General features: G+C 36.0%; 1 long non-coding RNA gene and 1 pseudogene across 2 annotated transcripts; both read left to right on the plus strand.

The window, feature by feature from the left end:
* LOC104118660 (BURP domain protein RD22-like) lies at positions 1-3,953 on the plus strand (annotated as a pseudogene).
* Positions 3,954-5,719: 1,766 nt separating this feature from the next.
* LOC104118659 (uncharacterized) lies at positions 5,720-8,497 on the plus strand. Of its 2 annotated transcripts, none has more exons than XR_011410434.1 (5): positions 5,720-6,071; positions 6,184-6,249; positions 6,335-6,381; positions 6,481-6,516; positions 8,124-8,497. It is a non-coding gene; the product is annotated as an uncharacterized lncRNA (long non-coding RNA). The 2 variants fall into 2 exon arrangements; XR_011410433.1 differs by having other exon boundaries at positions 5,725-6,071; positions 6,167-6,249.
* Positions 8,498-9,059: the final 562 nt, after the last annotated feature.

Consider the following 9,059-nt stretch of genomic DNA (forward strand, 5'->3'; position numbering starts at 1 on the left):
ATGGTAAACAAGCAGGAATCAATTTTATTTATGAAAAATCAGAAGAGGATTACAATCCTCCACAGCGGTGGTGGATCTGACCAAGGCACACTTCATTCCTCATACAGAAATCCAGAACAACCGGGTCACCGGGCTCTGTATGAAGGGATAAGTGTAAACACTAAGATACTCCTCCACATGGGTAGTAATGTCATCATTGGGCCCATAGATTACTATGTCCTTATTCACCTAGGCACACTCCTTGCGAACCGTAGGAAGGGCGGCCTCGGTGATGGAGCAAATGTACCGGGATATCGCCTCGCATCGGCCTTGCACCGATAAAAGTTTTTGGATCTTAAAGTTATCAGCGACCGAACACCCCCCGGGGACGAACATTTTCAAGGGAGGTTCGGCTGCCGGTTCATCAGTAGCCACGCCTGAAGCGAACCCTTTCAAGGTCAACCACATCGTGAGCACTCTCCTCGGCTTCCGCGGTCGGCCTTGAAGAAGAAGTAACAACTTTTTGGGGAACAATCTTACAATTCTTCGCGATTGTTAGAATAAGTGAAAAGGAAGATTAGTAGATGAAGGATAAAAGCTTGCTGAGAAAATCAAACGTGCTGGTTTGGATAAAAGATAAACGAAAACTTGCAATTTGATGAAAACTCTTGAAGAACGGAGGTAAAAATGTCAGGGTAGGAAAAAAGGCAGTGATATCCTCAAGGTACGAGGGTAGAAGCTTGTCCAAAAAGTAAAAAATGAACGAAAGAGGGGAGTATTTAAAAAGGTTTCACGTCGTTTCATATCCAAGGATGACCTGCCGATGGCTGACACGTGTTTGAAGTCACTATGACACATCTGACGAGACGTTTCGAGTCTTTTGTCGTTTCTGCTACGGCATGTTAGGGAAGGAATCGAGGTGCTCATGTTGTTTCTCATCGTTTTTGTAAACTTGCTCTCCGAGAAATGAGGGGACTATCTGTATATGGGTAAAACTGAGCCCATGAGATGCCTTGTCTTTCGATGAAGCAAACAGAGCAAGAGACGCAACGACAGGGAACCAAATTCGAGACCAGGAGCTCCTCGAGCCGGGTCCGGGAAAAGCGCCCAGCCTCGAGAGTATCAAAGCCATGACCCCGAGTTCAGTTCGAATCCTAAAGGCCTCGGAGAACACTACCAGGTAACCGAGCATGACCAACAAAAGGCCGTGATATCCGTGACCAGCCGGATATCACGGTGTAGATCTCGGCACGTATTACTAGAGAACTAGTGGTTGGTTAAACAGAAGATTTTTTTACCTTTCATAGAATTGTACTTAGGGTAAAACTCTCCTACTATATAAATAGGGGTCTGATTATTTATTGGGGACATTGTAATACGCATATCAAGGCAATATACTATTACTTCTCTATATTATTCAAAGTACTAGTTCTTGTTCATCAATGCTTGGTCATTGTGAGTCCGGGACCGAGAGCGGATATTTTATTAAGGCTGCTGTTTAGTGTGGAATCACCCTCCTCAAGTGGTTTGATAATTTATTACCTCATTTGTCCGTTTAATCTTACGCAATTTATCGTTTGTATCGAATTAATCCACGTATCCTTAAAATCACAAATAAATTTCATTGCTATCCATTTTTAGGGTAAACAACAAATAGTTAGTAACCAATTAATTACCAAGTTATACTTTGCTTATTAGAAAATGAGTAATAATAAACTCTAAATGTATTAATCACCAAAAGACCAAAATTATTTTGCAGGATTGACAGAGGACAAAACCACTTCAGTGGTAGTAGGCAAAGGCGGAGTAAACGTCAACACCGGCAAAGGGCACTCCGGGTGCGGCAATAACGTCAACGTTGGCCACAAAGGCATCGGCGTAAGCACCAGCAAGGGTCCCTCCGGCAGGGGGGCACCAACATCAACGTCGGCCACAAAGGCGTCTGCGTAAGCACCGGGGGCACAACCCACGTCGGTGATGTAACTCGATAAAAGTAAAGAGAAAAGTTAAGAGAATTACTAAGAGAAGGAAAAAAGCAGAAATCATTCTTTCATATCTCTCAATGAACATTCTTCTGTTACATATACCCTTAATTAGGAAGATGGACTGAAGTGTAAAGTAATATAACTAATAGACTTAAGTGTAACTAAGTAAGGGATCAAACTGTCAATATTCCAAAACTATATAACTAGATTAACCACTTATTCCTTACTACTACTAAAGCATAAGTTACTACTTTATGCAGCTGTGTACAACTCAACTAATCATCAGATCATATCAGTCGGCGTCGACAAAGGAGGAGTGGGCGTGACCACCCCCGTCCACCACGGAAGGCTGCCGATCTACGTCGGTGTACGACCCGGACCATCACCGTTTGTTTACAATTACGTCGCCAAAGATGATCAACTTCACGATAACCCAAACGTAGCTATTTTTTTCCTTGAGAAAGACTTGCATCAAGGGAGTAACATGAACTCCAATTTGTGAAAACTACAAATAATTCAGCTACTTTCTTGCTTCGCCAAGTCGCAAATTCTATTCCCTTTTCGTCAAACAAGATGCCAGAAATTCTTAACCAGTTTTTAGTTAAACCCGACTCTATTCCCTTTTCGTCAAACAAACATACTGTCCAAGAATGTGAGGAGCTAGGTATTGTTAATTAGATGGATTTATGTATATATATTGAGTGTGTAAAAAGCTTTTATATATCCTTCGGAACCAAAAGCTAAAAAATAAAATTACACTTTATCAGTGCAATTCAATTGATTATATAACTACTCTATTTTTTCTGATTATTATATCAGGTTTGATATGAAAATCGTTACCTTTTACTGTCATCAACTTCCATGATGGTGTACTTAAACTCCTAGTTTGTAGTAATATATATGTTTGAAGTGAAAATTGTCCCACGTCAGAAGACGAAAATGAGTTGATATATACTAATACTAATACTACTACTAAACACTTGATATTCTCGTGAAACCCTCAATGGAAAACTCCCTGGGAATTACCCACGAATATTATGGGAAACTATTTTTCCACCAGCAATATTTCCACTGACCGCCTCCCAGGGGAATACCGTGGGAATATTGAAATTTCACACGGATTTCCCACCGATTCTTCCGTGGGAAATGTCTGTATTTCTAGTAGTACTTGATATTTTTAGGTTTATTTAAAACTTGAATTTAAATATAAAATGTAAATTTAAGTTGTATATTTAAACGAAGAACTCTATTTATAAATTATTAAAATGGACTACTTTGAATAGCTCCATCGTTCAATTCTATAAATTTGTCCCTTCTTTTGAAAATGGCTAAGCCAATACTTATAAGGACAAAATCTCTTTATTACTTTTTATACATTATATTTTCGAACGACAGGTATTAAAGGAGAAGAGAAGTACTGTGCTACTTCATTAGAATCCATGGTTGATTTCAGCACATCAAGGATAGGAAACAAAGTGCAACCAGTGTCAACAGAGACAGAGAAGGAAACACAAATGCAGAAATACACAATTCTAGGAGCCAAGAAAATGGAAAATGGGAAATTTGATGCTGTAGTTTGCTACTAGCAGAATTATGCATATGCAGTTTTCTACTGTCATAAAATAGAAACAGCAGAGTCATATATGGTTTCTTTGGTTGGTGCTGATGGAATAAAGGCTAAAGCAGTAGCTGTTTTGCATAAGAATACTTCAGCTTGGAACCCAAAACATTTGGCTTTTAAACTTCTTAAGGTTACACCTGGATCTGTTCCGGTTAGCCATTTCCTTCCTGAGGATCACATTGTTTGGGTTCCTAAGAACTAGATTTATACATTGGTGGTGTTAATTATCTTTTTATTTGTGTTATTTTTAATAATTTAGAGTATGTTGTTCTTATTTGTAGTTAAAGTTTTATCTTGTAATACTTCAGTATACAAATAAATAATTTCAGCATATGTTTTACATTTCCACACTTACAAGTTTTGCTTTATTTCTTTGTTTTTGGGAGGGAACGGGCAGTTGAATTCTTGAGGGCTTAAGCATTGTGGGTCTCTCTCTTCTTCTTCTTCTTCTTCTTCTTTTTTTGCTTCTAAATATGAGGGATTGAAATAACCCCAAAAGAAATTTTAGGCATAAGCAAAAAATTCAACAAAGACTGTATAGAAGAAATTTATTAAACTAGGGAGAGAACATGGTAGAATACTTTTTCACAACTCATAAACTCTTGAATCTCTACATCATAATTATCTCTCCATAATAGAAAATATATAGTAGCATCCCTATTTATAATACTACAAATCAAATTTGACTAAACTAACAAGACATGAATTAATATGAATTTGGTAAATAAAACCTAACTAGACATAAATTAAGTAAACTAATAAATACCAAATCCTAGACAACTTAGAAATACTAATTAATCTTGGTTTAATTTTCAACAAAATCTTGGTGATGCCGTGTATATTATAAGAGTAAAAGCACGAAGGGTGATGCTGTGCCGTTCTATTTATTTATTTGGTGAGGTTGAGAGTAAAAGCACGAAGGGTGATGTCGTGCCGTTCTATTTATTTATTTGGTGAGGTTGAGAGTAAAATCACGAAGGGTGATGCCATGCAGTTTTCCCTTGCTGTTTTATTTGCTCAATTCGTTTAAGGATTTTCGGTTTAATTCTGTATTTTCATTATTCTCACTCTTTATATTGTATCCCCTACTGTATGTCTCCTTCCCATTATTTCTGCGTTATTTCTTTATTTACTGTTGTTGCCACTAGCATGATTATATTGTTCAGGTTATATGTGGGTGTCTTGTCCTAGCCTCATTATTACTTCGCCGAGGTTAGGCTCAACACTTACTAGTACATGGGGTCGGTTGTATTGATGCTGCACTCTGCACTTTCTGTGCAGATTTTGGTACCGGCTCAGGTTGATCGAGATTTTGCTATTGGTCCGCTGTCCGGAGACTCAAGGTTGATCTGTCGGCGTTCACAGACCTTGAAGTCCCTGTCTATCTTTTATGTCCTACTATTTTCTTTCATTCAGATAGTTGTATTTCTTTCAGACTATTACTTGTAATAGATTCTAGAATGCTCGTGAATTGTGACTCCAGATGCGGGTGGTAGTAATTAATACAGTTTTATGATATTCCGCACTTATTATATTTTATCTTAGTTAATTATTGTTAATTACTCAATGTGAATAAGGAATTGGTTTAATGATTCTCTAACGTTGGCTTGCCTAGCAAGTGAAATGTTAGGCGCCATCACGATCCCGTCGGTGGAAAATTTTAGGTCGTGACAATAAATAATTGTTGTAAAATAGTACGCTTTAGCTTGACCGTAAACAACACCTTATGTGAGGTAACGATCATACGTCAGGTGCGCGATATTTACCCGAAAGATATTTAAGTTTTATAATTATGTACACATAATTTATGTTTTGTCATTTTATTTGAGATAATTTAAATTTTGAAAGGATGTAAATAATACTAACAAAACTAAGCACTTGGATTTTCGTTATTTTCATCATACCAATTAAAGTATTGTTGCACTTATCTAATATAGAGATTTTAGCAATTTTATTGATGCGAAAAATAGTTTTGTTATTAAAAAAAAATTAATTTTCTCAACTAACTTGTTTGGTTTTGTTGCCTAAAATTTCATTCTTTTTGGCTCCAAAAGCAGATGCGGTAATTTCTCCCACATGTTTCAAAATTTTCCCAAATCTTTCCCTTTTTTAATTTTACTATGCCTCAAGGTTTTATCTTTTCAACAATTCGGCTGAACTGCCTTCTTCCCTTTAAATTCCTTTCGCTTCAATTGCTTGAGTTGCGTTCTTTCTTCGTCTACTTTAATTTTGATCTAGTTTAATTACGTTTAAGTATTATTATTCTTCTCACTTTATGGCTCCTACGCTGACTTTTGAGATCAGGGATTACGTATTTTTAAATACCCTAGTTTGCTACAGTTGTCTCTCTCTCCTAATACACCTTAACCCAGCTACTTGGGACTCCTCTCCACGCCTTCAATGCCTTAACGGCGGGATATACCGGAAATATCGCGCGCCGACCAACTGATAGCTCCTTGGAATGCAAAGCGGCGGAGGTAACTAGGGTGAGATTTGATTTCTCCTAGGTCGACGAACGATTTTGTTTTTTTCTTTCTCAATAAAATATGTGTAATGACATTGTGTTTGTTTTCAATTGGAGTAAATTCTTCAAAACAGAGCAGCGAAGAGATTAGGCAAAAACGTCTTCTGGACCAGATTTTTCCGGAGCTTCAAACCCTAACTGTATGTCTTAATTTTACCAGAAAATCTAGTCATCTGATAGTGCAATCCCTTTTTCTATTCTTCTGATCTGTATTTTTCCGGCCAGATTTTGTGGCATTTAACAGATTTGAGAGTACAACTAGACAATCGGAGGTATCTATCTCTGTAATCTGGAATTGTTCATTATAATTTTTTATTTATTATTTTGGATTGAGAATACCCAGGCTCATCTAATTTTTTTACTTCTTTCAGACAGCTTTCATTTTCGAATTTTTGAGATTCTTCAAGGTATGTGTCTTATTTTCTTTTGAAAAATTCTTTTGTCATTTTATTTTTCTGGAAATGAGATTTTTATTTTTGATGTTACTGTTTGAATCTGAAAATAGGTATAATCTAATTATTTGTTCACTTTGAGAAAGGTTGAATTTAACAGTGTACGTTGGCCTTTTACTTCTCCAGCGTTATAAAAAGTAGCTTGACTGTATGTTGAAGGTGTTTGAATGTATGTTGAAGGCGAGATATTTTCCTTTTCTCTAGTTGCTCATTGCCAGGAAACACTTGCTAGAGGTGCTATTTTTCATTTGACTTACTCTCCCCGTTCATTCATGTGGTCGTGTTCAAGGATAACAACATTATTTCATCCAGCTTGGATAGCCTAATTTTGTATCTCGTATCTGTTGCTTCCAGTAGCCTTCTCAATTAGTAAGAGTTAAAGTATTGGCTATTAGAAACTCAACCTCTGTTCATAGTAATGGTTCCTCTAGATGTGAGTGTATAAAGTAAATGTAAAAGCATTCTACTGGTGCATCAGTTTTCAAATACATGATCCAGTAAAATGATTGCACAACTTTTACCTATTTCTTAGATTAATGGTAAGTGCAAGTCCAATAATCAAACTATAACCTCTGTTGCAAATTTATGTATATTTGCTTTTACATTACGTAATGATATCTTTGTGGTTTAAATGTTGAATGAAGTGTTTCAAAGGTTGTTCTCCATCCTTCATTAGTTCTTTCACACTGTCCTTTGTCTGTAAGGTCCAGGCATGTAATGAAAGCTAGCAGTGTGATACACATGAATCAGTAACTTAATTTTGCTAAATGATTGATCTGCTAAGTTTTAGAAATCTTTGTTTCATTAATCATTAAGGAAGAAAATAAAAGAAAATGAAGGAGTGGTATAAGGAGTAAATGACCAGTATGTAGTAGTGGAACAAGAAAATTGTAAAGAAAACAAAAAATTAACATTACGGTAGTTATAGTAGCCAGATATAATGGGGATACTCAGTGCAAATTATGGCGGTTTCTTCGCCAGAAACGAAGTTTGTAATTGAGAAAATTTGTGCAATTTGTGCAACGAAGCTCTGTTAATTGTCCTTGGAAATTTGGTGGAAAGGTTTATTTTGGTTGGAGAATACTGATTCTGTCAATGCATCATGGTTATTCTCTTTCCAATATAGTAATAGATAGACTATTTCTAGTTGTAGATCTTGTGTGGTTCCAGAGAACAATTTTTACACTTGCTATAAAGAATTTGGTTTCACAGATAAGATGTCCTCAAATGGGTTGTTTGTAGTTACTGCAGTATATATATGCTGAAGGCACCACTTCTTTTTCTTGCTTGAGCCTCTGAGCCGAGGGTCTCCCGGAAATAGCCTCTCTATCCCTTCGGGATAGGGGTAAGGTTTGCGTACACTCTACCCTCCCCAGACCCCACTAGTGGGATTCTATTGGGTTGTTATTGTTGTTGTTTTTGTACTTTTAATTTTTTCCAGAATGTTAAGCTTTTTATCTTTCCGTGTGTTTCACTTTAAAGTTTGAGAAATAAGGATACTTGCATAGTTTTTTTTTTATTTTATTAAGTTTACTTTTATAATAATTGTATTTTTTTGACAGGTTACTTTCAAACGAAGCTTGGAGGAGTTCATTCAAAATCAGTCGATTGATGATAACTATGGAATACTTGTCACTAATGATGTTAAAAGTCTCAAGTCTCAGATAAACTCTCTCTTAGCATCTGGTGCATTTCTTGTGCCTTTCCTGTGCCTCGTTCTCCAGCATCTGATGATAACTAAGGACTAGTTTATTTTATTAGTTTGTCTTGGATGGTACCTTAATGTTGAATATTGAATGTAGGTTTTTTTGAGTTTTTGTTCTACTTTCTGTTTAATTGGATATTGTTTATGAAATAGATTGAATTAGGTGTTGTATATGAATTGGATTGCATGTTGAATTTGGTATTTGAATGTTTAATTGTATTTAGTCTTGTATTGTTGGTTGTACTTTTTGTTTGGTAGGTGTAGTTCTAAAAATAAATTAGGTCATGCAAAAATATTTTCCAGATTTCTCACCGACTCTATGGGAATTTTATGCATATTTTTTCTAGAATTTTAATATTTCCCATTGATATTTGTGGGAATGTTCATATGTTTATTTCCAGGTTACGAATATTTTCCACTGCTTTCATGTGTAAAATAAAAAAATATCTAAATTATTTATAATATATCCCACTGATTCAGTGAGAAACTTAAGAAAATTAAATTAATATATTATTTTACTTTTCCCACGACGTTTGTGGGAAAATACACTATGTGACCCCACCAAGTTCTCGTAAAACCCTCAATGGGAAACTCCCTGGGAATTACCCACGAATATCATGGGAAACTATTTTCTCACTAGCCATATTCCCACTGAGCGTCTCCCATGGGAATATGAAATTTCACACGGGTTTCCTACCGATTCTTCCGTGGGAAACGTCTTTATTTCTAGTAGTGCTTGATATTTTCAGGTTTATTTAAAACTTGAATTTAGATATAAAATGTAAATTTAAGT

Source organism: Nicotiana tomentosiformis, chromosome 8 (assembly GCF_000390325.3).
Source record: "Nicotiana tomentosiformis chromosome 8, ASM39032v3, whole genome shotgun sequence".
Classification (NCBI taxonomy): domain Eukaryota; kingdom Viridiplantae; phylum Streptophyta; class Magnoliopsida; order Solanales; family Solanaceae; genus Nicotiana; species Nicotiana tomentosiformis.